The sequence below is a fragment of the Linepithema humile genome, chromosome 3 (genome assembly GCF_040581485.1).
Source record: "Linepithema humile isolate Giens D197 chromosome 3, Lhum_UNIL_v1.0, whole genome shotgun sequence".
Taxonomy (NCBI): Eukaryota; Metazoa; Arthropoda; class Insecta; order Hymenoptera; family Formicidae; genus Linepithema; species Linepithema humile.
Window position 1 is genome coordinate 22,982,421 of NC_090130.1, and position 25,267 is coordinate 23,007,687.

The 25,267-nt window shown below is 41.5% G+C and overlaps 1 protein-coding gene and 1 long non-coding RNA gene across 6 annotated transcripts in view; one reads left to right on the plus strand and one right to left on the minus strand.

Annotated features, from left to right (window-relative positions):
• LOC105668719 (synaptogenesis protein syg-1) overlaps positions 1-25,267 on the minus strand; it is a 259,826-nt gene that overhangs the window by 100,747 nt on the left and 133,812 nt on the right. The window lies entirely within an intron of this gene.
• LOC105668725 (uncharacterized) overlaps positions 1-25,267 on the plus strand; it is a 129,069-nt gene that overhangs the window by 57,031 nt on the left and 46,771 nt on the right. Inside the window, exon 2 of the long non-coding RNA XR_010889353.1 lies at positions 5,540-5,649. This is a non-coding gene — a long non-coding RNA (uncharacterized lncRNA). The remainder of the gene's footprint in view (positions 1-5,539; positions 5,650-25,267) is intronic.

A 25,267-nucleotide genomic window follows, 5' to 3' on the forward strand; every position in this document is an offset into this window, starting at 1 on the left:
AGGACAGACCACGAGTAATTGTTAGTTAAATTACAGTGCCATTCTAGGCAGCAAACTTTCTGAGGTCGGATAAAGCAAACTTTGAAAAGCACGTTGGTTTCGTTACTGAATGTATTTCGTTTCTCTCTTCAAATGACACAGTTTTACAAATATTTTATTTTTATCAAGTAATGCAGGTAGTGCATGTAAAAATGTGTTCATGTATATAAAATGTAACACAAAACCTAGCAGTAACATAATTATGAGTGCAAGCTCGTGCGCATGTAACAAGTAAACAAAGCTCCTATCAAAAGTCTTTTCAAAAAGTAATTTTTGACACACATTACACATTCAGTGTATATTCAGATCACATTATAGTAATAATATTATTTCCAAAAACTGAATAATTTTATATCGAAGAACATATAATAAAATGAAAATTTATGACATTTTTCGATAATCTCGTTAAGTAATTTCGATCTGCTAACCTATGTTTAGCATTATTATACGGTCGAACAGGTTCAGTGCGATAAAGTTCGGCACGATAGAGAAATTATATTTTCCTATGAAATTTCGGAGTAATAATTACGCTCCTTGTAACTACATATCGTTGCGAATGATAATACATCCTAGCCAAAGGAAGTTATTTTCCAGAAAAAAAAACTGTGTTTACGAATCGATATAGGAGCGCGCATCGTGAAGGCCCAATATCAGCTCAAACATCTCTTTTCTCGGCAAAGACGGCCCGAGGCGAAATTTCGAGCATCTCGAGCACCGTAGCCGAACTCAGCCCAAATGGTACGCACGAAGAGTATTCACTGATAATTGGCAGTTTCGTCGATTGCTATTAGTGCAAGCGATTATACGTTTGGAGGAGTTAAGTGCACGAGAGATGATTGGAGCACATGTCCGGCCGACAGGAATATTACCATAACGACGACAATCGTCTCTAGCGAAGCAATTACCGCGCGCAAGTTATGGCTGCGTGATACGGTGAATGTACACGTGAGGTCGGACGCCCCGCACCTCTACTGGAGGTTATTGATCATCGATCGGGAGGTCAGCTTGGTCGGGCGAATCGGCGGAATCCGCAAGAACGTCCTACACCCTAGATACAGAAAGTTATTACCCGAGGCGTTCGTTACGAAAATTAGATTGTACGTGTATGATCGAGTGGATAATCCGACGTCGTTTATTGATCGACATTTATTCTCGGTAACGAAAAGCTTTCTGAATAAATTAACGAAATTGAATTGCAGTGGTCGAAGGAAAGAAGATCTCGAAGTTCATTTTTTATGGAAAACGAATAGCTCTCAATTATCTATTTTCGCGTCGCGAATTCTAAATTCACGAGTTTCTCTTGCTATATCAAAATACTTAATTTCTTGAGATCTCCGTCAAAAATAAATTGCAAGTTATACGGGGAATAAAGTTATGTTTGCCACCGTTCATTTCAGAGACATGATGTGCGTGTTCACCAGGGTACAAGTACACGTACAGATCGATATCTCGAGAGAATGCATCTTTGCCTTCTCGGGGCAAACGAGGACGGGGAATGTCCTATCTGTTAAATGTCTTTTCTCAGTCGACGCTACCGGCGCCGCCACTCCGTCTTTAGTCTTAATCCTTCCGCGGCGCAAACAGGGGTAAGAGACGCTTATACATCCTGTTAAACCGCATTCAGGCGTCGGCGGTTAAGGCGGGCGGAATTATTGCTGCGAATTAGCTCCCCCTTGCCGTAAACTTCTTCCGACACCCAGCCGTCGTCTTGGCGGAAGGAACTTGCGGGCGTAGATAATAACGTTAATGCTACAACGTGCGGGAAGAGAGATACGAATTAATACGTCGCACATACCGCGTTTTGCACTTTTATCGATGCATTTCACCGTTTCATCGCGAAAGTAGCTGATGCGACGTCACATGTACAATATATTTCGTGATTCACGTTCTGCAATGTTGGGAATGAAGATACAATGAATGAACGGGTATATGAACGACATATTAACAATAACGTCGCTGCAGCACGTCGCACAACTCGCAAACAGAACTCGTGCCACTCGCGATATGCATAATACGCATCTGGCGCGCGCTTGTAATTTCTACATTATTTTTTGTCTTCAATTTGTACACATTGTCTCGCTGAATGCATTTTACGCGCGTTATCGAGACTCAACACTCGCACCGTCACTCTAAATACACAAAAATTGCTCTCTCACGCAGCGCTTCCCCGAGTAATACCACATAAATCTCCTATATAAACTTGAGCTGTGCCGCAGCCGATATATAAACCGATGCGTTATCGCAGTTTGAAAAGAAAAACGATAAATCAGGACGAGTGGATGGAAGGTCCGTTCGTAATTTCGTTCGATGGCCAGGGGCGAACGCGGCGTATCGGTCCATCGTCCGTACGCTATCCTGCGGTCCCGGGGTTAATATCGCATCCTCCTGCAGACTCTTCGGAATTTCATGGGGCGCGCGAATCGAACGTGCGTCGCGCGCCATCGAGCACGAAGTATCGAGACGCCCGGGATACGGCGACGTATTAGGAAAGATGGACGCCCGAGGCCCGGAAGAGTCGCGATCCGTCTAACGGCGGCGTACAAGTCGTAACCGGTACGTATACGCGATCGCGTGGATATAAATCAAAATTGGCAGACGTGGAATTGCGACGCTCTGCAAAGAGAAAAGTGGACGAGAGCGAGAAAGAGAAAGAGAATGGAAAGATTCGCGGTATGCGAGAGGAGAACAAGGAACAGCCAACAGTAGGCAGTAAATCTCGAGAGGATCGTCGAACAGCGCGAGAAAAGAGTGTCGGAACGGTAGGATGAAGGAAGAGTGGCTGAGGGAGGCGAGTGAGGGTGGCTGGCAGAAGGACGACGAGATGGGATAGAATGCTACGGCAAGTGCGGCACGTTGCGGTTAAACCGAGAAATCGACGTCGAGGGGGGTTCGGAACGGAAAGCGAAACGAGAAGCGAGAGGAGAGCGGCGATGGCGGTGGCGGCGGTGGTTTAAGTCGTATAACGTCTCAGGAAGATTTAGCGTCATCGTTCGTCCTACATGTTTAATGCCGGAATGTTTTACGCTCCCCTCGGGGTGACGCGGGACGCGTCGCGCAGCCTAGTTATTCCCAATTCGGACGCAGATTGCGGAGAAAGCGCCGCGTAAACGCAACTTTTATTCGGAATGATGCGTGTGTAAAATTGCGACGGAGCTCTCTCCGGGCTTGTTACGAATTTACGACGCGAGGTAACTTTCGCCCCGCATTGTTCTCTGTTCGACCGTTATTATTATTTTATTACGGCGCTGTGCTCTCTACGACGGCGACGCTGTGCTATTACACGCGGCATTACGTAATTGGTTTTAAACTTCGCGGATACTCTCGTTAATTACCTCTCTCTCCATCGTTGCATTGCTTCGCAAACTTTTTCTGCAAATACGAACACCGTGATATATCGCTTCGTATATTATGTATTCAAATCTCGGTTGCTTCATCGGTATTTATACGGTTCTGCTTATTGTTTTGGGCGTCGCGATATATCGGTTAAACGATTACGAGATATTCCAACCAAATTTGATTTCTATAACGATAATTTCTCACAGTAACTCGTACTCGTTTATAGTCGAGAAGGTAGGTATAAGTGTGTACTTTTCTTCCGAGTTACCGATTTCCGAAGAGAATCGTTCTATTCACGATAATTTCACGGAGAGCTCGAATACGGCGTCGAGTATTTTCTGATGACAAGGAAGCGTTTGCGTCGTCTGGGCTTATGCGAAATTATTCGCGCTGGAACGCGCGAACGAGGAACGAAGTGCAATCGAACACACAAAGAAAATCCATTAAGATCGCGAGGCGAGCTTTCTATTAAGCTTCCGACAGGAGGAGAGCATTGAAATAAATCGACCGTTAGACCGTGCCGGGAATTTTAACCGGCGACCGAAGAAGATTCCACCCTCCTCCGAAATCGCTTAATTTTTCTCGGCAACACAGGAAATGGCCGTTCTAACAACTATTTCCTGCGGCGCGGGGCCAGAAGGACGACGGATCGCGTAATTTCCCGGCGCGATTTGGCTCTCAGCATCCGGGCGCCGTTCTTTACCGGTGATATCCGACCCGCCGGCCATCTGATCCCGGGACACGCGAGTCAGAACTTAAATCTGGCAGGCAAATGGACGACGTGCATAAATCCCGTACGTAGCGCACGTGCCGGAAATGCCGCGAATATATTCCGGGTCAGGAGCGGGCGCTCTCGTCGCGTCCGACGATGGCGGATAGGAGCGGTGCACTTCGTAGTTATCGCGGATAAATCCGAAATATAATTGGCCGTTAAGACTGCACTCAAGACGACTTGAGTGGCGGACAATTTGTCTGGAAATCAATTGCGAGCCGTTTAGCTTTAAGAGATTACGACGCACGGGAGCTGCCGCACCGAATTACTCACGCGTAATACTTTATTTGGGTTAGCGAAGCTTTGCGCTGGGCGATGGAAAAGGTCGGGATTTATTGCACTTAAATGCGCCGAGTTTAATCCAAAGAAAAAAAAATGCTTTATTTAACAGCATCATACGTATCTTTTTCTCTGAACGGAGGGTCTTTTATTGGCGCTTTATCCGCTTTTTCTTGCATGATTAATTCGTTTAAGTTATCATCGTTGTAATATTTCGCTGTCGATATTTGCAAAATCACATGCAAAATTCGTGTTACTGTCCCGATATTGTTATTGCGATTCGAAATATTGATGGAATAATTTTTAGCAATGGGATTTTTGCAGTAACGAGTGATGATTTCGTTAAACTAACATAGGTTTCAAAAGAAAAAAATATGTGACAAAATAAATAATAAAAATGCATTTTTCCCTAAAGATATCTTTGCGAAGATAATCTTTTAATAATTATGAGCAGGTACAAAAAGTAAATTTGATAACGTGAAAAATGGGGAAATGTAAATTAAAGATCATTAAGCAAAACTTGCGATGCAAATGTATATTCGTATTGGAGTGTGGTCATGCATTTGCATTTGGGTTAAATTTTCACTGCATCAGGTAATGTCAGAATAATCATGTACTAACAATAAGTGACATACTCGGCGTTATCTTTTAAAGCAGCGCCGTATCTTTTCCTTTTTATTATACTAATATCGAAGGTGGATATAAGGCTTGAAAATACAGCACAGTAAAACAATTCTCTCAACCTTTTCATAAATATATTTAAATCGCGCTGCAAATAGAACCCGGCTCTTTAACTCATGCATTTTTCTCGATCTTATTTCTTTGCTCGTGTTTTGCGTGCAGTTATTACGTTCAAGTTTAATAGCCTTACATGTTTTAATATGTAGATTTAAGTTAATTTTGTTAAAATATCGCAAAAAATGTTAGATGCAATATACCTACAAAATTATTGCATTTAAAAAATAGATAATGATGGAATAAATGTATGCTGATGCAGAAGAGCGTGTTGAATAAATATTCCAATTAAACCAAATCTAAAGTATTTATCGAATTTACTGACACAAAATGATGAACCTAAAAATACAATATATACAGCGCTTTTCTTATTTACAGGATAACTCGCGAAGGTAGAGGTTGGGTATACAAAGGCGATGTCACTGCGAAACATTCACCAACTTTTGATGAAATGCACTTTAACTCCTCGCCTTTAATGAACATCTCGGGTAAGTGTGCTTTAATTACGCCGGCCGATCTCCGTGCAGGCCTTAAAGTTTTAATGACAGTGGAGAAAAAAAAAAGAGTTTCCCCGACCTCCGAAGATTATAGACCGTTCCCTTGAAAGTTTGAAAGCGTGACACGCGGAACTTTGTGTTGCTTATTTCTCGTGTCGATTAAAAATCCAACGCGGTACAACCAAATAACAAATAATAGGCTGCGAAGTAAGTTTTACAGATCCATCGATGTAAATCGATTAAAACTTCATTCAAACAATGAAACAATGATATTTTCCTTAAGACGCGCTGCGCGAGAAAGATATACACGGGGGAGTTTTCGTCCGATCATAAATTCAGCGCATCGCCCGTTTCCGAGCGTTCCTTTATCGTTCAACTTCTTCGTATTTATTTAATATGCAGCCCTTTCGCTCTTGCACAACTTTCGTCACGATAATCAATTAATAATCGGTTCTTTCTTGATTTGCTCTTCGTTTAGTCAGGAAGAATTCTAATTAAATTGTTAGAAAATGATAGATTTCCTTCTCATTTTCGCCAAGTTAAGATTCAGCATAAATTCGCTCGTTAGGAATATCAAGTTTAAAAGTGCTGTGACAATAGCCTAAATGAACGCATTCATAATTCAGCGGAAGCGCATCGTGGCAAACTCAAAAAGTCTGCGCTTGTCGAAAGTAATTCACCGTGAAGTACGCGATCAAAAACCGGTTGGTTAATTAATTATATCGAAGTAATTTATATATTCTCTTGGTTCTACGATCGAGCTGCGTAAAATACGGCGAGCGTGCTTTCAAAATAATATAATTCGATGTGCATATAAAAAAAGGGGCAGATTTAGTTTTTCAACGTTTTACCGGCGCTGCTCTATGCTGATTTGATGAATACGAAATACGCTCTTTTTTCACTTTTATCACGTACAGCACGGGCTCGTGCTGACTTTTATTCAACGACACGTATGCATCGATGATGCATTCTCCGACATCTGTGTCATTCGGGGGCTAATTTCAATCCTTGGAAAGCAATATCGTCCGCATGCATCTGCTATGTAAAACAGGTAAAAAAAAAAGATATCTATTCGGTATATCGAGGTCCCGTGCATCAGGCTCAAAACACAAACCAAGCTATTTGTATATGTGATATAGTTCATTAAAGATAATGGCGCAAAAAGTAACTGTGCTTCTCTTCGCGAAGAGAGATAATCGCACTTTCATAACATAAATTAATGATTGGAACTTTTGAAACACACAGCGAACTTTTGAAATAGAATTTTATGGAAGAATTATTAACACACACGTAAGTCGCGCAAATTGAATTTTATTAAGAGAGAGAACGGAAAATAATTTGAAAGATATATTTGATATGCGCTTCTTTCGTAGTGGTAACGTTCAAATGATTGGGAACGATTGGATTGGCGTTCAATTATGCTTCGAAGAAAATAGCGCACGGAAAGCATAGCGGAATACAAAATAAAGCGTGGCGTTGTCGCAGACTGTTCCATTTAGAAAATTAAACGACGAACAGCAATGGGCGTGCAAGCAGGGAAGAAAAACCTCCCTAATACTCCTGTAATTACCGCACGTGATGGCACAGAATAATCGACAGCGACCATACTGTTCTCGAATAATATTGCGGTACAGATCGCGCACGTTCAAAGGATCCCTTCGATACATATGCAGCACGGTGTTGTGATTATACCTAAATAGCGGCAAAAACGAGAGAAAAGCGACATCGCGATATTCAAGGTAAGCCGGCGCGCATTTCTGAAATTGCTCGTACATGTGATACCGTAAATTAATTTTATTCTCATAATTAAAGTCTTTCGCGGCGAAATGCGACAGTGGTTTGTGCGCCCATCAGCAGAATTACGTGAATAAAAATTTAATCTCTCCTGCGCCGATTTATATTTTTTTCTCGCGTGGGCGTGTTTGCTGTCTCGTATAAAGAAGTCTCAGTTTTCCCTTCGAAAAATACACTCTAAGAATACACAATGAACTATTTACAAAGATAAAAGTGGATCATAATAGAATTTTTTATATGTTGACTTTTCTTTTTTATCTTCTCGCGTGTATCGCTCGATAAATTTTCGAGAAATTATTAAGTCGCGCAGACTGCGATAAAATTATCAGCAGTAATCGTCGAGAAGCAAAGAGCTTGCGTCGTGCAATTTGTATCCTCCGCGTCGCTCTCGGATGTGACTTTCGGAATGACGCATATGATACCATCTCCCCTAGTTTTCAGCAATCTACACGGATACCGGTCTCGCCACGTTTCCACTCGCCGAATCTTTAGCTGGCAAAACTTCACTAGTTGAGACACGTTAATGCTTGACAAGTAGATCCGCGTAATATCCAGGAAGCGTCGCGCCGCCCGTAACGCCCCGGGACACACTCCGCCACCTAGAAACGCGTATACAGAGGCCGCGGAAGTGTACCGATGGTACTGGCAACACCAAAGCGTTGCAGTAATTCATTGAAATTACCTGTTTCAGAAGCACTCTACTCTACGCGGGCGTGCACCGGCACGGCGCGGTGCAACGTAACAACAATAGTAAGGAATGCATAATGGAAGGAAGCGACGCCCCGGGGCGGTAAGGTTGCCACTACTCTCTCTACCCGGGGAGTGAATTTTAACGCATGGGGACTGTAAAGGGAGACGCGGCGGAAGGGTAACGCGCGCCTGGAATCTGTGCAAAATTCGCGCGCGACACGACGACGTGAATCGCGGAGAAAACGCGGCCACTGTTTTAACAATGGCTGGCGCGGGCGGAGGGGGTGCGCGCGCGCGCGCGCGCGGATGACGAAGTTGAACGTGACGAGAATCGTCGTCGACAGAGATAACGAGGAGCTTTTACACCACGCGGCGATACTCGCCGCGTATGAATCTCGCGTTAATTACGGTGAATCTGGCGCGCGGGGCTTGTCTTGAGGTTTCGCTATTTACCGTTCCGCCTCGTTTCCAACAATATTCAGCAGGCAAAATATCACGAGCTTCCGTCGCGTGCGTGAAGATATTTAAGATCTACGCCTGTAACATAGTTTTTGAACTTTTCGGAGAACGTATTTCTATTGCAGCTGAAACATCCAGTATATTACGTAAATCTTATATCAAAAAGATAACCCGAAGCACCTCATCTAACGCGTTGCCTTCTCTATTTCATATCTTACATGTTCCGGTCGTTTCTGCTGTCTGCTCGTACACGATAAAACCGCGTATCACGGAAACTAAGATTTGTGTCATTTCCCAACGAGAAGATAAGCTGCGAGCAAACTACTTCGCGTTCCGCGTAGCATTACACAAGAGCTGCGCTAAGAGCATTGTTATTTTCCATTATATCGTACTCGCGATGTCGGAACATCTGTAGTGACAACTCGATAATATCTCGTTCGCGAACCAGGCAACTTTCGTCCTTTCTCCATGTGGGGACCATTCTTTCAATACATTTTTCAGTCGTTTATGTAGAATTCGTCGCAGAAAGGTTGACCGGAGATACTGTATGCATCTCCGTGTCGTTCACGTTCGCGAAAAACTCCGGCGAGGGTAAAGCCGGGATATGAATTCACCGACACGCGGCTGAATCGACACGAGACGCGAGTTCTCGTGCTTCCTTCGAAGTGCGAAGACAAGCGGAAAGCTCGGGATACATAGGCAGCGACGGCGGCGGCGGCGGCGGTGGCGGCGGTGGCGGCGGCGGAAGGAGTGAGAACGCGAGAAATTCTCTCAACTTTCAGCGGGGTCACCATCACCAGCCATCTTTCGGCGCTGGCTGGTTGGGAAAGCCAACTCGGGAAACTTGCTCGATTCGCCACCGACCGACATGCCTCAAGAAATCCCACGTGTTTTCTCTCAGTGCTCGCGCTCGCTTTTATCCTCTCTCGGACAATCTTTCTCTCCTGCCGCCCCCCCCCCCCCCCCCCCTCTCGCCCTTTTCCTTTTCCATCCCGTTCCACTCCGCGCCGCCACCGTATCTCTCGTTCCACCTGCAACCCGTTCCCTCGCGTCTCTTTTCCATGGCTCTCACAACGTAGCTTTTCCAGACCTCTTCAGACTTTATGGATCCTTCAAGGCAGAGATACCGCCGAATTGTCAAAGTTTCATCGAGGCGTAATCGCGGCGGACGTCTTTCGATTGTCTGATTTGGTTCCTCGGCGGAATAGGTACGTGTTCCGCTGGAAGTGGGATATTACTAAGCAGCGAGAGAGACTGACTCGCCTTAATAAACTCGATCGCGTCGGAAAGTTCATAATGCCGATTTTATTCCCAACAACGACCGCCGAAATAACCGCCGAGGAGATAGTAATAATAGCTTCGAAACTGACAGCGTTGAAATTCAATAGAAAAGTTGTAGCTGCGTTCTAAACTCGATAGAATGGCAAACCAAAAAATAGTTTATCTCGGAGCTATTTCCAAACTACTCTCAAACTTAATTCACAAATCAATGATTCTCCGAAACACTCTCGCTCATTTAGCATTCATTACGCGTACTAATGTTTGAATTATTAAATGCTCGAAAATAGAGAATATAAATGAGAACAGAGTTAAAAATCCGATAAAAAAAGTTGAATATGAAAATACTAAATTTAGTGAAATATTTTCGGTCGAATAATTAAAATGATTCATTATCAACGAAAAAAAGTCTCTAACAATCGTATTTCATTAATTATTCTAAATTTCTGTTTAACAACGTTGCACAAAATTTAGATTCGACAGAACTTGTTTCAAAAAATACACGTTGAAAAAATATATTTTTATCGCGATCTCGCGAGAAACACTGTTGCTTTTGTCGTTGGTTTGATCATGACGAACGATGTACGCTATTGCCCGTCCATGACGCGTACTCTGAAAACGAGGGGTGTAAAAGTACGAGATCGCATAACTTTACACTTTCGTGATGATCTTTGCTGTGAAAAGCAAACCACGTTTTATGCGAAAGAAGCCACGGTTGTACTTGGCGCGAAAGTAATAGGGAAAACTTGGTCTCGAAGCGAAGAGATAAAAGCGAGCGGTAATGAGCCCTCTTCGTGCTGCCGTTGACGCGCTGATTTCGAGAGAGGAATCAATTATGGAGACGTGCCAAAAGTCAGTCGCGCACGTTCTCCGAATGCTGCGCGACACGGCGACTTCGATGTGCTACCACTCCGGAACTCGATCTCGAGCGTGTAACTTTCGCCACTTCCCACGTCGATCTCGCGAGTTCGCGAAATTATTATCGATACTTTGGAAGTTCTCACCCGGCAATTTTGGTATGCTCCGATGGTTTTGCCGAACGGTGAACGAAGTAGCAACTTTTTCACGATAAACCGACTAACCCCGGCCATTTTCAGGGACTACTTTCGATTTTAATAATCGAGTTTGCGGCGAGAGACTTTTGTGGCTGGTTGCGTGCCTCCGTAGTGCGGAAACTTGCGCCATGTCCGCACTACGAAACTGTTTAAGGTCTCATTATTTTCAATGACGTTCTTTCTCGTTTTCCTTCTTCCGGCGTCGCCGTAGTAGTTGTTGACGGCGATGGCGAAAACGGGAACGTCCACACCGACGTAATAACGACTCAAGAGCGTATCGCTCTTGGAGCCAATGGCGAGCTAAAGGGTTTTCAGAAACAGTACCGGCTTTATTGCCGGCAAGTTTTACGAAACTTTTCGCGAACAGCGGAGATGAACGAAGGAAATGTATTAACTTAGTCTCGGGAGGACAGACAAACGCGAAGATTGTACTCGCTTTTAATTAACAAAATTTTTCTTCATTGCGCTACGTCATTCGAAGCGCTCTATCTTTTCCCGTTTCCTGCATATATAAAGTTATATAGAATAAATTCACGAATCAATCGAGAATCTAATGGACAATCTAATTAGATGTAAAGATAAATTCAACATACGACGTAGAAATCAACATTAATTAAATCTCTCTTTATATCAAACGTATTTTTGTAGCTGATAATTCGGGATATTTTCACACATAATGATATTTCGAATATTTATAATTTAATACGTACACAAATTTTCTACAAATAAAAGATTGAGTCTTTTATTAAATTTAATTTAAATTTCATTTTAAATTAAATTCGTATTTAATTTAAATTTTATTGGGAACTGTCTCACGAAATTAATATTTCAGCACAAAATGGCTGAATGAAATATAGCGTTAAATAATAAATGTATAATCATTACATTAAACTAGAGAAGAGAATTCTACATATATAAATACAAGAACGTATTCTACATGTATAAAAGGAAGGATGTAAAGAAAATATAGCGTAGTTGAAATTTAAAATGATAAATAATTTACATCGTTCTTCATAAAATTGCATTGCATGTCATTCTCCATGCTCAAACAATCTAAGTATCAGATACTTTTAAATATGATAAATGGCGTGTGTGTACTTTATTCAAATTGGTCGTAAATATTTAATGAGAAAAACAGTCGTGTGAGACAGAGAGATACACGTCGGGTTAAAATGCGGAATGTCACGCAAGATCCAACTATTGCTTTTACAAGATTCGCGATCGCAGATAACGCTTTGTTAATATTAGTTTTAGGTCAGCAACATCTGTGGCGCCGATAAATGTCCAATGAACATTAGTAAATATCTAAGGTAACTATATAAATCCACGGTGTTATAATGGCTTTTCGATAAAGCCCGGTAAAGGTTACTCCAAGTTCCATAAATCATGATATTTCCCGTGATACAATGCTCTCTCTCTCTCTCCGTTGGTAAAAAGTAAACAGCACTCGGCATGCGCCCGCCCCTGTTTTTCCTCTTTGACCGTAGGCGTGATAACTTGCACGAACATTGCGTTTTGAATATAAAACGCTTTATACCGCCCGGTAATGAAGTGCAGTCTTATTAGACTGCTTTCTCGTACAATGAGATTTTGTTTTTGCAGCGTCGCATACGCATGCGTGAAAATCGCTCTCGCGATCATGATTGTATCTTACTTATGCTTGTCTGTTATTTCTCGCACAAAGCACGGGATTTCTCTGAGAAATTTTATTTCTCGTTTTCAATGAAATGATCACATCGTAAGAGAACAGCGAATCAACGAACGCTGCGGATGAATGTATCGGCATAATCTCGAGGGGTGGTTCGAGGCGAAAGACGGTATTTATTCCCTCAGCCTCTCATTAACAACCCTTATTTCATTAGGCTCCCTCTTCTTGCCCAGTATCTATCCGGTCCTGCCGTACCGGCGCCACCACCTCCGCTCTCTGCTCCTTTTACACTTCCTCAGCTTCACCTGCTTCCCCTCGCTTTTCCGTCTGAGCCATCTTGCATTTTCACGGGGTGAAGAACGCCTGATTTATTTCCTGTCGGCGGCCGAGTAATTTCGCCCGTTTGTCTCGCTAATTATTTGCCGCCGCGGCTGCGTGAATAAGATCGACCGTCATTGTCCGCGAGGGCGAGTAAACCATCGAGCGTCTCGGGGAAAAAAAGTCAAGTCACTCTGTTTTTCCATCGAAATCTCGGTGTTCGTCATTAAGTAACGTTAGATTGCGATGCGTCGATTAGACGTAAGATTTATGCGAGGCGCTTATAATAATAGCGGCCGACATTTGTTAGCAGATATTACTATGTTCAGTAAGCTCGCGATATATGCCTGCAATATATTTTACGATATGTTTTCTTGATGTGTGCAATTTGAAAAGAAGATAAGTTGATATATATTACATTATTTCTGGTAAATCTCTATTCATTCGATACATTTTCTTAAATTTATTTCTCCTCGATCTTTTTATTCTTTAATACAATTTATTTTTTAAATTAATTTACTTTTTCCCTAATTAATTCACTGTTTATAAATTCGTAGTTAAGCATCTATCTTTAAAACGTTACTCTATTTCGTGATATTATTATAAAAAGATCGCGTGCAAGCGTTGCGAACATAAAGTTCGGGAAACTTGTGTTCGCGCGAGAAAACGTTCAGTATAAAAGGACGTCGATCCCACCTCCAGTCGATCCACACGGCTTCATAATATAAGCATTGAATGCACATGTCTGACATAGACTTTTCGTACGTCGAAGCGAGCGCGCGGTTCATCGATAAACGTTTCGCGCGTTGAAAAGGGAATATTACGCCGAGACAGTGGTTTCCCGGGGACCTCTCTTATTCGCTCCAATTCTCTGCGATTTTCCGAGATTTTCACCACGAAAGTATTTCACTATCCCGAAGCTGTTATCGCCCTTATTTACATCTTTTAGAATCCAACCTACAATACCTGCCTGCTCACGGCTCGACGTTATTCTCCATCTACATATCTTTCATCTCGAGGCTATGCCGTTTCGAGCATCTCTCTCGCATAAGATCAAAAGGATCTGGATGCTGATAGCGTGGGAAAAAAAATTTGGATTAAAAAGCTTTATGGAAGTTCGCGCATGTATGAGCAAACCTTTTGCGTGTATAGTTTTAAGCTCTACAATTCTCAGGCAGTAACTAATCGGATATGGCGACGGCATATATTCTGATCTTTATTTTCGAATACGTGATATTTTACGAACCGAAAGTTTGCACTTCTTTTTATCTTCTTGTTGCGTGTCGCGTGATACGAAACGTGGCCGCTGCTAAAAAAGCTTCTTTCTCGGTCGAGGATCGATAAATCCCGGGTCAGAGTAGAAGTAATGTATCGGAAAGTTACGTTGACCGTATTATCTCTTACGTAATTCACTTTTACCGAAAGTAATATCTTTACTTCCGCACGGTGGTCTCAATAAATATGTATTTTACGAATACGCGTCGCGTCTGCTCTAACCGAGACACGCGCTCCCTCCAGCAACGGCTCAAACTCTGGCACAGATATCTCAATTATCTATCCTTTTAATTTCTCATTCTCTCCTTTCATCTCGTTATCTTGCTTAACGAAGGCGCCGACACCCTTTATTCATCGCGAAACAAAGGGACCCATCGTCCTTTCTAATTGAGCCCAACGTCGTTTTGTCGTATGAAATTGGTCGTCGGGGAATCAGCGTAGCTATATCGGGATGACAGGGGAAGGACGCATTGGTATTAAGCAAAAACGAAGTCGAAACGTTGTCGGACGGAATTTACACAAGCCGCTTAATTAACCGCTTAATTGACAGAAGAGCTCCGAACAGATTATGTGACCCGAATCATTAGTATAATTACGTCACATTCAAAGTTAACCTTCTTCATATGCTTCAAATCGATTCCAATTTAATTTGGCCGCAATATCCTTTGGAACATGATGAAAAAATTACAGTGTCTCTAATTGCATGTTTCTTACGAATACGTGGATCAATTGCGAGAAAAATAATTAGATAACAAATCATGAGATTACGTTTCGCTCTAATCTGCTATTTTTATTTTATTTTAAGAACTTTTATAAAAACTTTTCTCAGCTTTTATAATCAATATATTAAGAGAGCAAGAACTTTGAAATATAAGTCGATTTGGATAAAAATTAATGAAATAACTCACTTGAATTTTCATTACAAGCAGGACAAATCCAATTTGAATATCAATTTGGCAAGATTTCTGAAAATAGATATTCCGTCTCGAAACAATGTATTCATGTATATTGATTGAAATCGCTTTAGCCGAAATAATTAAGATCCGTTCCAATATCTGTGCCACTATCGCGTAGCACAGATAATTATTCCCGCATTAGTAGTGGCAAATGTAACGTTACGATATCAATTACCGTCTATTATTCTGCTTTGGTTATGTGCTCGGTAATAAGCATCGATCATATTTGTACGTTGGCAAAATATACGGCTCGTCGTATAATCTATCATTTAGCTCGCCAAGGTAAATGTGTTCCTTTTGTTGTAGCCGCTAGCCACGCCGCAGCGCCAAAAGTTGTGTATTTCAATTATCGCACCTGAGAGAGGCGATAAATCCTCGAGATCGCATTGTACCAACAGCGTGATAACTTCATTAAATCGACATTTATCGCGTTATTACACAATATATATATATATTTGTTAATATATATATATAATTATTATATAGAAGTACAGCATTATGTATGTATATGTATATATACATACATACATAATGCTGTACTTCTATTCATAACGGCAGTTTTTTATACATATACATATCGACACTCTGACGAGAAGTGGTTTCTTCACTTTGGCGATAATAATAGAAATAATATGGATGAAAGTTATAAACTTAGATCGCGTAAGATTATAACAGGAAAGAAAATGAGGAGATAGAAAGATGAGAAAATGTGAAAAAGAAAAGTTTAATGATTTTTCCCGTATTAATTTATCTTCTATATATATAAATCGTTTAATACATCAAGATCGAAAGACAGTTTTCTTGTTTGTCATATAGTTTTGAAAACATCTACACGTTGCATCTTTCACGGTATAAATAAATACGAAGCTCGCTTCTCTTAATCTTGTCCAACGAGAGAAACCGTCATCGAATGCGAATTTTATTGAATAGTGCAGAGAGAGGATCCCATTATGCTCTTTCGACTTTATACATTTGCGTCTTATCTCTAATCGAGTCGTTGAAACGTCCGTGTCGCCGCGTGCTAATGCAGTTGAATCGCGATACATTTCTGGTTTCCACGATCGTGTACAGTGTACACATCCGATATCCTCGTGACTACGAAAGGGTATTTCTACTTGCTCCCTCGTTTCATGCATTTCCGTTTTATCGAAGCTAAAACGCGAGAGCACCGAAACGGCGAGAGGAAGACGATACCCTACAATCGTTATAGCTGCGAAACCACGCAAGCTTCGCTTCGCTTGTGTTTTCTCTCGATATGCGCGAGACTACTCGAACTATTTGCATGCATAGTGCCGTACATAAATCCACGGCAAAGTGCATTTAACGATACGGATGCAACGCGCGAACAAATGTCTAGGAAATGCAAAGTAAATAAATTTCGCCGCCACTTGAAAAGAGTCAGTTGTACAGTTTAGTTAAGATTAGTGTAAGCTATCAATTAAAAGTACAAGATTTTTCCTAAACATAAGTAATACTATAATTAACGCAATTTACACCTTAAAAGTTGTGTCAAATGACAGATTATAGATGCAAATTGCAACAAGAAGTTATTTCAAAAGATTCACAATTTTTGCATATTAAATATCTGTATGTATCTCGAGATTTTTAATGAAATAATCAAATAATTTTTATATTATTTTCATTTTTTTTATCTCCTTATTGATTGTTTTGGTTCGCTGAACGAACAAATAATATCTTTGACATCTTTTGAATCAATAGTAATGATAACAGTGTTTTTTAATCGAGGAATATTGTAAGTTAAATTGAATTATTATTGATTATTTTTACGTACAACTAACATTAATTTTGCAATTTTCTAATATTAATTCTTACCTATTCGACATGAATTTAACATGAGAGGAGAATTGGATATCCAGATGAATATCTATTATAAATTTAGCATTATATGCGCAGTGAACATATAACATTAATGATTTATGCGATATAAGAATTTTAGTTTTAAAATTTAAATATGAAATTTGAAACGATTGGTATATGTTCAATAATTACAGTTATACAATAATAATTTGCAGCAGACGATAGGTAGACATAATAAACAGATATTAATAAAACAGACATGAATAAATAGGATTATCACGCTGAAAATAAATCTTACTGAAGAAATATATAAATAATGAGTTTTTAAAACTTAAAGATATAAGCAAACTATCCAAAAAAATATCTCGTCTACATTGTACAAACTGTAATAAGAAAAAGGAGCACTGTAAATAATACAAAAAACTTTGGAAAAACTGTAGGAGAAAAAAGAGAGAGCGTAAAAAATATTTTCTCCAAAGTTATAATGACAAGCATATCTACGTATCCGCGAGTCACTCGAAACTTTTGAATATCGAGTGTCCGCTGCCGCTTGACATCTTCGTAATGGAAGAAACGAGTTACAATTTACGGAGGTACGGGCGCGCGGTTGCAGCCAGGAAGTTGTTCGGTAACGATTTTCCGGGGACAGCCAGTCCCGGCTTTTTTTCCTATCAGGGGCACGGGCGAGCCAACGTAGCCCGTTCTCTTCCTTCTAAATTAAAGACGTTTGATTTTTGGGTCGGGCGGGGGATACGGGAGTTTTACGTTTCTTCCTTCGGAAGTAGTTACTGCGCCGATAGCTCAATAAAGTCCGCGGGAGCTCTCCTCCAGGGAGATCTGATTCTAACTTTCGCGCATAAAGAAAACTTCGGGCGGTCGGGACTTTAAAAGATTATATTTTATAATCCAACATTCTTTCCCCCCCCCCCCCCTTCCCCGCCCCTGTGTGATTTCCGTGCGGTCAAAACTCGTCTTTTAGTTCTTTGCGACCGATAAATGCAACGGAGATCGCAAACTCGATATTTTTGATGAGTTAGAATGCATTGTAGATTATTCTCGACAACCGACCTCCATGACACTTCAGTTATCATTAATAGGTACATTAATATTCTAACGAAATCTTTTATAAAAGAGATGACGAGCTGTTATTCTCACAGCTCGCTATTCCAAAATATATATAATTAATAACATAAATATAATTCATGTGACGCAAAATCTCACTTACATTAGCAGGTTATGTTAGTCATGTTTTGCCAATATTAAGTTAAAGCCGATATTATCGGTACGAGTTGAATAACAGTATTTGATAACAGTTCCCAAGCCAACGCTTAAATTCATAATGTGTTTTCTCCGAAACGTCCAGGAACAGCACATTTGTGGAAAATGTTTGCAGTGTGTACGAACGTTGATATTACGAAACATAAAAGTTATAGAGTACGCGAATGATAAGACTGTGATATATACATATTCATAAAATTTATTTTGCGATGCAAAACTGCTTCATCGTAGTTTATGCAAAAATGCAGATGGCAGTGAGGAATGAAATACAGTGGTAAAAGGCCAAATTGGTTTTGATGAGAATGAGCTGCGAGTTTGTTGATTTTTATCGGCAACATGCTAAAAATAATTTGTTTCTTATAATGTTTTTTTTTTTTTTTTTTTTTTTTTATAAAATCCTAACGAACGTTACGTGATAATTCTGCAAAATATTGTAAAACATATACATGGAATATATTTAAAAGAACTTTGTCTAATTCACAAAGTAATTAATATTTTCATTGTTTGACAGATCGCATGATACGTGCTTTCATACGCATGAGATTTCATATTCATTCGTTTAATTGAATTAAAAATGGAAGTAATATTAAAATTTTTAACGTTTAAGTGTCTTATAAATATCTCAGGATTTTATTTGACGTTTTTATATTTCGTTACTTCTTTTGGCTTTTCACTTAATTAATTTGTAAAATGTGAATTGCGTTGTTCTCGTAGAAGTGCTGTGGTATTACAATATATACAGAGTTCTTTTTCGCGCATATCACGCGCGTACATTTTCTATTTAAAACAGCCAACGATCTAGAATCTGTGCGCAAGAACGTTCACGACGTTCTTGCTACCGCGCAAAAAATCTTACAGCGCACAACTCGAGACTCTCTTAGCTAACTTACACGTTTCATCATAACATCAAACTGGGCAGAGGCGGTGAAGCAATATAAAAAAGGGAGCAAACGCAGGATCACGCGAATAATTGAAATTTCACGGCGAACATTATCGACCTTCGACGCAGGAGTAGCGAGCCTTATTCCGAATTCCGTTTCGCTTTGAGGTTATTCGATTAAGTAGAGAGAGCGTACCGTTAGCGTGACCTCTGGTTGAAACAAACACGTCGTAGAGAAAAGCCGCATGCACGTAAGCGTCCTGAAATTTTGACGAGGGCCGAGCTGCCGCCGAGAGCTGGCTGGCGTCATGAAGCCGCTGCCGAAAAGTCGCCGGAAAAATCACGCTCTCTGCGGAAGCTGCGCGGCGACGTACCGTAAGCGGTGGAAGGAAGCCGGAGAGAAGGGTCATAGTGGTTTGGACGTGCAATTTTTCAGGAGCGTCCCGCACACCAACGCGGAACGCGCACGGCGGGAAGAAGGGAGGCGTACGTACCGAGAGAAGGAAAGGGAGAAAAAGAGACAGGGAGACAGGGACACGGAGCCGGAGATGGAGAGGGTGGAAACGGTGGTCGTAACAGTAATATCGCGGCACGAAAGAGAAGCTCGTCCCCTTGTCCTCCTCTACGAAGTAACAAGAAAATAATAGAAACGAGCGGCGCGCGTCTGTATAAACCAAGAGTAATGTGGGCTTCGCGCGCGCCTAGGGATACACGGATTACGACGGGCTTCCTTTTGGCGCGGGGATTCATGCGGGGATCACCCTTTTCTTATCTCGCGAGCGATGATATCTCTGTATGGCGTATCTCTTTGACCTAAATGCGCCCACCTTTAATACTGCCTCGTGTGACAAAAGGCGCTAACGCGGGACAAATAAAACTGCCGAAACGTTGTCAAAACGCTGTGCGAGCGCACAGCGCTCGCCCACATTCACTGATTACTGTAAACTCCGGCTAGACTGTAATATGTAGATTGCTCCTTTCTTCTTTCTCGTGAAATGAACAATTTTGTTTGATAATTCCCATCGAGATGTGTAGGCAGATACATATAAATATCGCGTGTCACAACATATTTCATTTGCATAACGCTGCGTAAGCTAAACTGAAAAATAGAACGAGGAAGACTATGCGGTGTTTTTGCTCGCCTACTGTGCTCTTTCCTATCGTAATAACTAAATTTTAAACAAAAAGTTCCACATGCGGATATGATGAAACTCTTGTGTGCGACGTGGTATTTAATAAAATGGGAGAATGAAAAAAAATATTGTTTTAATTAAAATTAAAATTTAATGAACATAATTAAACCAAGAGGATACAAGCAGAAATGCACAATGCCGTGTGCAGCACATCAAAATTGAGAGAATTAATTAAAGTACTGTGGTGAAACATCGATTTTTAAAACATGAGCAGGATTATAAAATTAGATAATTTTCGGAAATCATCGCGGCCAAATGTAAATCGATCATAAAAATATCGCATCGCACTCATCACATTTTTCGCTAATCGCAATGTTTTCATTGCAAATCAATTTTTCCGCTTTCCAGCTATATTTATGTGCTTTGAGTGATTGCTAGTCGCGATCACCTTTAAACTCGGTATTTCCATCCAATGTATTCTCGCACGAGGGCGATTCTTCACGCGAGTGCTGGAACACACTCGCACGCCTCTTCGTATTCCGCTTACGGCGAAAAGGTCTTTTTCAGCACGAAAGCTGTGAATTTTTGACCTACTGCTCCGTTTTCAGCGAAGCACGTCATCATAACGATGCGATTTATCGCGGTCAAGAGTTAGAGATGAAGATTTTACAAAATTGCGAGAAGCGAAGGAGATGAGAGACGAGGAACAAAAGCAAAGAAATGAAAGATCTAAGAGAAAACGCGGTATCATCGATTGTTAATGCGAACACCGACGGCACTTATAAACCAACGTCGACGGAAAAAGCGAAGGCGGACCTGGTACTCGCATTAAAATTGCTATGCCATTTCCGCAGACAACACTTTTGCAGCTGGTAGCGGTCTTTTATCGCCGTGTGCTTTCAGAGAGAGAGAGAGAGAAGGCAGAAGTGAGAGCCGAGCACATTCGCGAGCGTGCATGGGTAAGGGAGCCGGAAAATCGGCCACGGAGTGAGCCGACGCGAAGAGGATGAGAGAATAAGGGAGATAGTTGGAGGGAAAGAAGCGGGAAAATAGCCGGTTAAGAAAAGTTCGCTGCTGATCGAGAAAGAAAAAGCGAAAGAGAGATAGAAAAGAGGGAATACTTATTGTCGGCGTGAGAAAGAAAGGGAGAGAGAGAGAGAGAGAGGCAGGCGGATAAAAAGAGTACAACAACCGCGGATAAATGGCCAAATGACCATGGAGGCTTAACTCGCGCACCCTTTCCGCGTCGTGGGCCGTAAACGCCGATATTTAGGGGATGTTTTTGCCGTGTACATTGTGCGGTCGTGGCGGGAATGGGGACGGACGATGGCATTTTTTTTCTCCGCAGTATTTTCCGCTCGCGCTTTCCACTGAGCGCGCGAGAGGGAAAAAAACGGAGGGAATATAATAGCGCGACGCGCCGTGATCCATCCGCGGTTAACGGCCGTATGCTGCGGCGTTCCCGTGCGGAATACTCTTGCGTAATTATTAATGAAGAACGACGACGACGACGACGACGACGACGCACGGGGCGATAAAACTTTCGACCTTATGTCGTAGAATGGATTTACATCCCATCGGGCTCCCGACGGTGATTGTAAATCGCCGGACCCTGCGTAATTGTTCACGAGAGCGACTCGTTCCGGCAGGACGAGCCGCCCGCCGCCGCCACCGCCGCCGCCGTCTCCACGTTTGCCGCTCTTTAAACCTGAATCGTATAATAATTTTATACGTCGTATAACACACAACTCTTTCATTGCCGTTGCTACGCGATCGGAAAACGTTGCGAAAACGAGATCCGGAATAATTTTTAATTTTTTTTTTTTTAGATATCTTATCCATATAATGACAGAATTAAGTTATAATTTCTTTTCCAGGAGATATTCCCTTCATCGATAATGCTTTGCATGATTATCCGAGATGCATCTGAAAAATCTCAGCATGAAAGTTTCCGAATGCGACTACTCTACATCTCTACGAGACGTTCGATGAAAATTTTAGAGATGTAAAAAGAAGACAACTTAATATTGCATGTTCCAGCGATCTTTAAGAATCAAATCACAATCTGATGGAAGAGTATTCGACATTACTCTCTTCCCGTTGCTCCGCTCGCGTATATGTATGTATATATGTACATGCCTACGTTCTATACGCGCGCAGCGGATTTAGAGTGCTCAAAGAGGCGGGAAATACGACGCACTGGCGCACAGAGTCAATTACCGCAAATTGAACTTCCAATTCGGCTTTTCATTCAATCCAACGCCATGCAGTCAGCTCTTCTATCCACAAATTCGATTAAGTTCCACTCAAGTATCCAAATATAAAGGATTGCGGTTTGTAGGAAACTTCCGCACGCGCTTGCAATTAATAAATTGAAATATTCGCACAACTTCTTCGCGCGTGGAACTTTTTCTTCATGTTATAACGATAACGACAGACAAGTATATCATCATTGGCGATATTTATTTTACAAGTCTATTTATCGAAATCTATAAATTGTTTTCGTTCGCGGTCGATCAACGCGTGAAATTTTGTTATCTGTAAGTTATTTAAATGATTAACGAGAAATATATGATAAAAAAAAAGAATATTTAAGCATGTTGCCTTTTTCGTGATAGTAAAAAGATCCTTTAGAATTTTAACATTAAATTGAACTGTTGCTCTGTGACAGCTCTATTCAACAAAGTATTCTGCATTCCTCCAGTAAGAGTGCAACATATACATGTGAAAGCAACCTATTCGCTTATATATCCTTTAAGAAGATACACGGATATATACCTGCTTTGTAAATTATAGAACGCAGTGCATCAACCAAATGCAGCTTGTACTTAATCGCGACTTCAGTGCACTCTCGGTCACATAATTGACATCATGAATAATTCCCGGATAAAATGTCATTCAATCCGCTTGTGACAGAAGTAAGAAGGAGAAAAAAGGAGGCCGGAGAAATGACGTCAAATAGAAATTAATTACGATAAGAACGCAACATGTGTAAAACGTAACGAGAAAACCTGAGAAGAGGAAGAACGATATTTCAGATAAAATTAAAATAATAATTCTTAACGCTATTACTATAATATATAAATTTACAGCATTTATATACCGAGATATTTTTGGAGTAGAATAAATGTAGAAAATGTTTCGCGTTTAACACAAGAAGAACAGCCCTCCGAATTTTAAATGTCTTATTTTAAGCATTTGTACTCTCGAAATTACCGAAAGAGTTTATTTCCGCAGCGTGAATATTTTGTGCAGTTTAAGCCCGTCTAATTATCCTATTCGGGTTACCTAACCGCCGCCGTAACAACCACCATCTCAATTCACCGCGAGGACAATGTGCCAGACCAGAAGTGCGATAGGAAATCCCATGCATTACCAGAAGGGAACATCTTGTTTTCTCTTGGATAGCACTCGCTTCAAGAGCAAAGTAGATTGGAAAAGGTGAACCACCAGTGTTACCATCGCCAATGAAGACCATCATTGGCGTAGTAAGATGACGAGAATATTCTGATTCAAGAATTTTTCATGAATCCTCGTCTCGTTATTCAACTTGTATTCCATTGATACATTCCGGAGAGGATAAATGAAACGACGGAGAAATATATTAACTGCTCGGTGGCTGATTGCATTAGCGTTACATTAAAGAAAGAATCACATCTGCTGTTGCGAGATATCAAATATATTATAGGATTCGAGGACCCGAAGAAGTTGATTAATGGATGGTGGAAAATTATCAGAAATGTGAAATGGGAAAACAAAAAGCTGGAGGATTAGCTGTTCGCGCGGGTTTCACAAAATCATCGCTGCCATGGTGGCTACGCCTCTGTCGACCATCCACGTACCAACGCGGAGAAATACCGACCCTACGCGCGACTGCGGCAGTCTGCCGAGTGAGTATATCCCTTCCCGTATCTACTCGACAAAGTACACACACGGCAAAGTCCCGGGGTAGTCGTGGCTGGCTTAAAGCTTCCGGGCCGAGCTTTCTCCTTCTACCGCACTTCCCGCACGCTCGCTCGCTCGCCTCAACCTGGTGCCCGCAGCATCCTTGTTTCGCTTTGTTTCTTCTCTTACTCTCTCCCTTGCACACTCCCTTTAACCCTCTCTCCAATCTCGTCTCCACAAGTGCACGCAATGCTTGTGAATGTGTGCCGTGATTGCGCACCTCATGTACGAAGTACGCGGCCCTATTGAAGGCGAGACGGTGGACACGTGGAAGTTTGACGAAGCATAAAGTGTGTTTATATACTGTAGCTGGCGATGCTTATGTACCCGCCGCAGGGTGTTTAGGCAGTCGCACGTGTCCTTTTGCTCTGAAACTTCTTGATAAATGCGTAGTTATATTTTTATTAAATAACTCCATAATTATTGTCACCCTGTCGCGGAGTGGCCATCAATTTAACACGCGCTTGCTTTCTAGCATCTATGTAAAGAGCGGATAATTGCTTTCGGTATGCGATAGCCCTTGCCTTATACATATACATATACGTATATAGCGCCGTTCGATCGTTCGATTACTACAATCGCTCGCACAGTCTTGCGACTACCTTCTCTTTTCGGAAATGATTTCCACCCGATGGTTCTCGGCAGTCTGAAAGGATTTCAACCTGATTTCCGGGAGCAGTCAGAACTCGTACATTCGCATTTCACTGTGTTGCCACTCGCACAGTGCTTTGCCGTCCTTTCCCGTGCTATCGCGCATTCGCTTAAGCAAAACGCGAAGAGGAAATTTCGTGAGAAAAACGAATACGCTGATAAGAATAAATTCGTAGGTGGCGTAGGGGCGTTTTTTTTTTTCTCCGCCACTCCTCGTTTTTGCCACGAGCTATTTGCGCTAAGAGAATACAGGCAATTCTGCGAGTGTGTGAAGTTACATCGATAACCCAAATCAGTGTGAGAACTTTTCAATTTATTAGGGTCGAAAAAACTTACGTAAGTTAGATCGAGATATAAAAACGGCTTCCGTGCAGCCGCCCATCTCAAGTACGTTATTTTGCGGATCCACTTTGAGTTACGCAGTCTTGCGC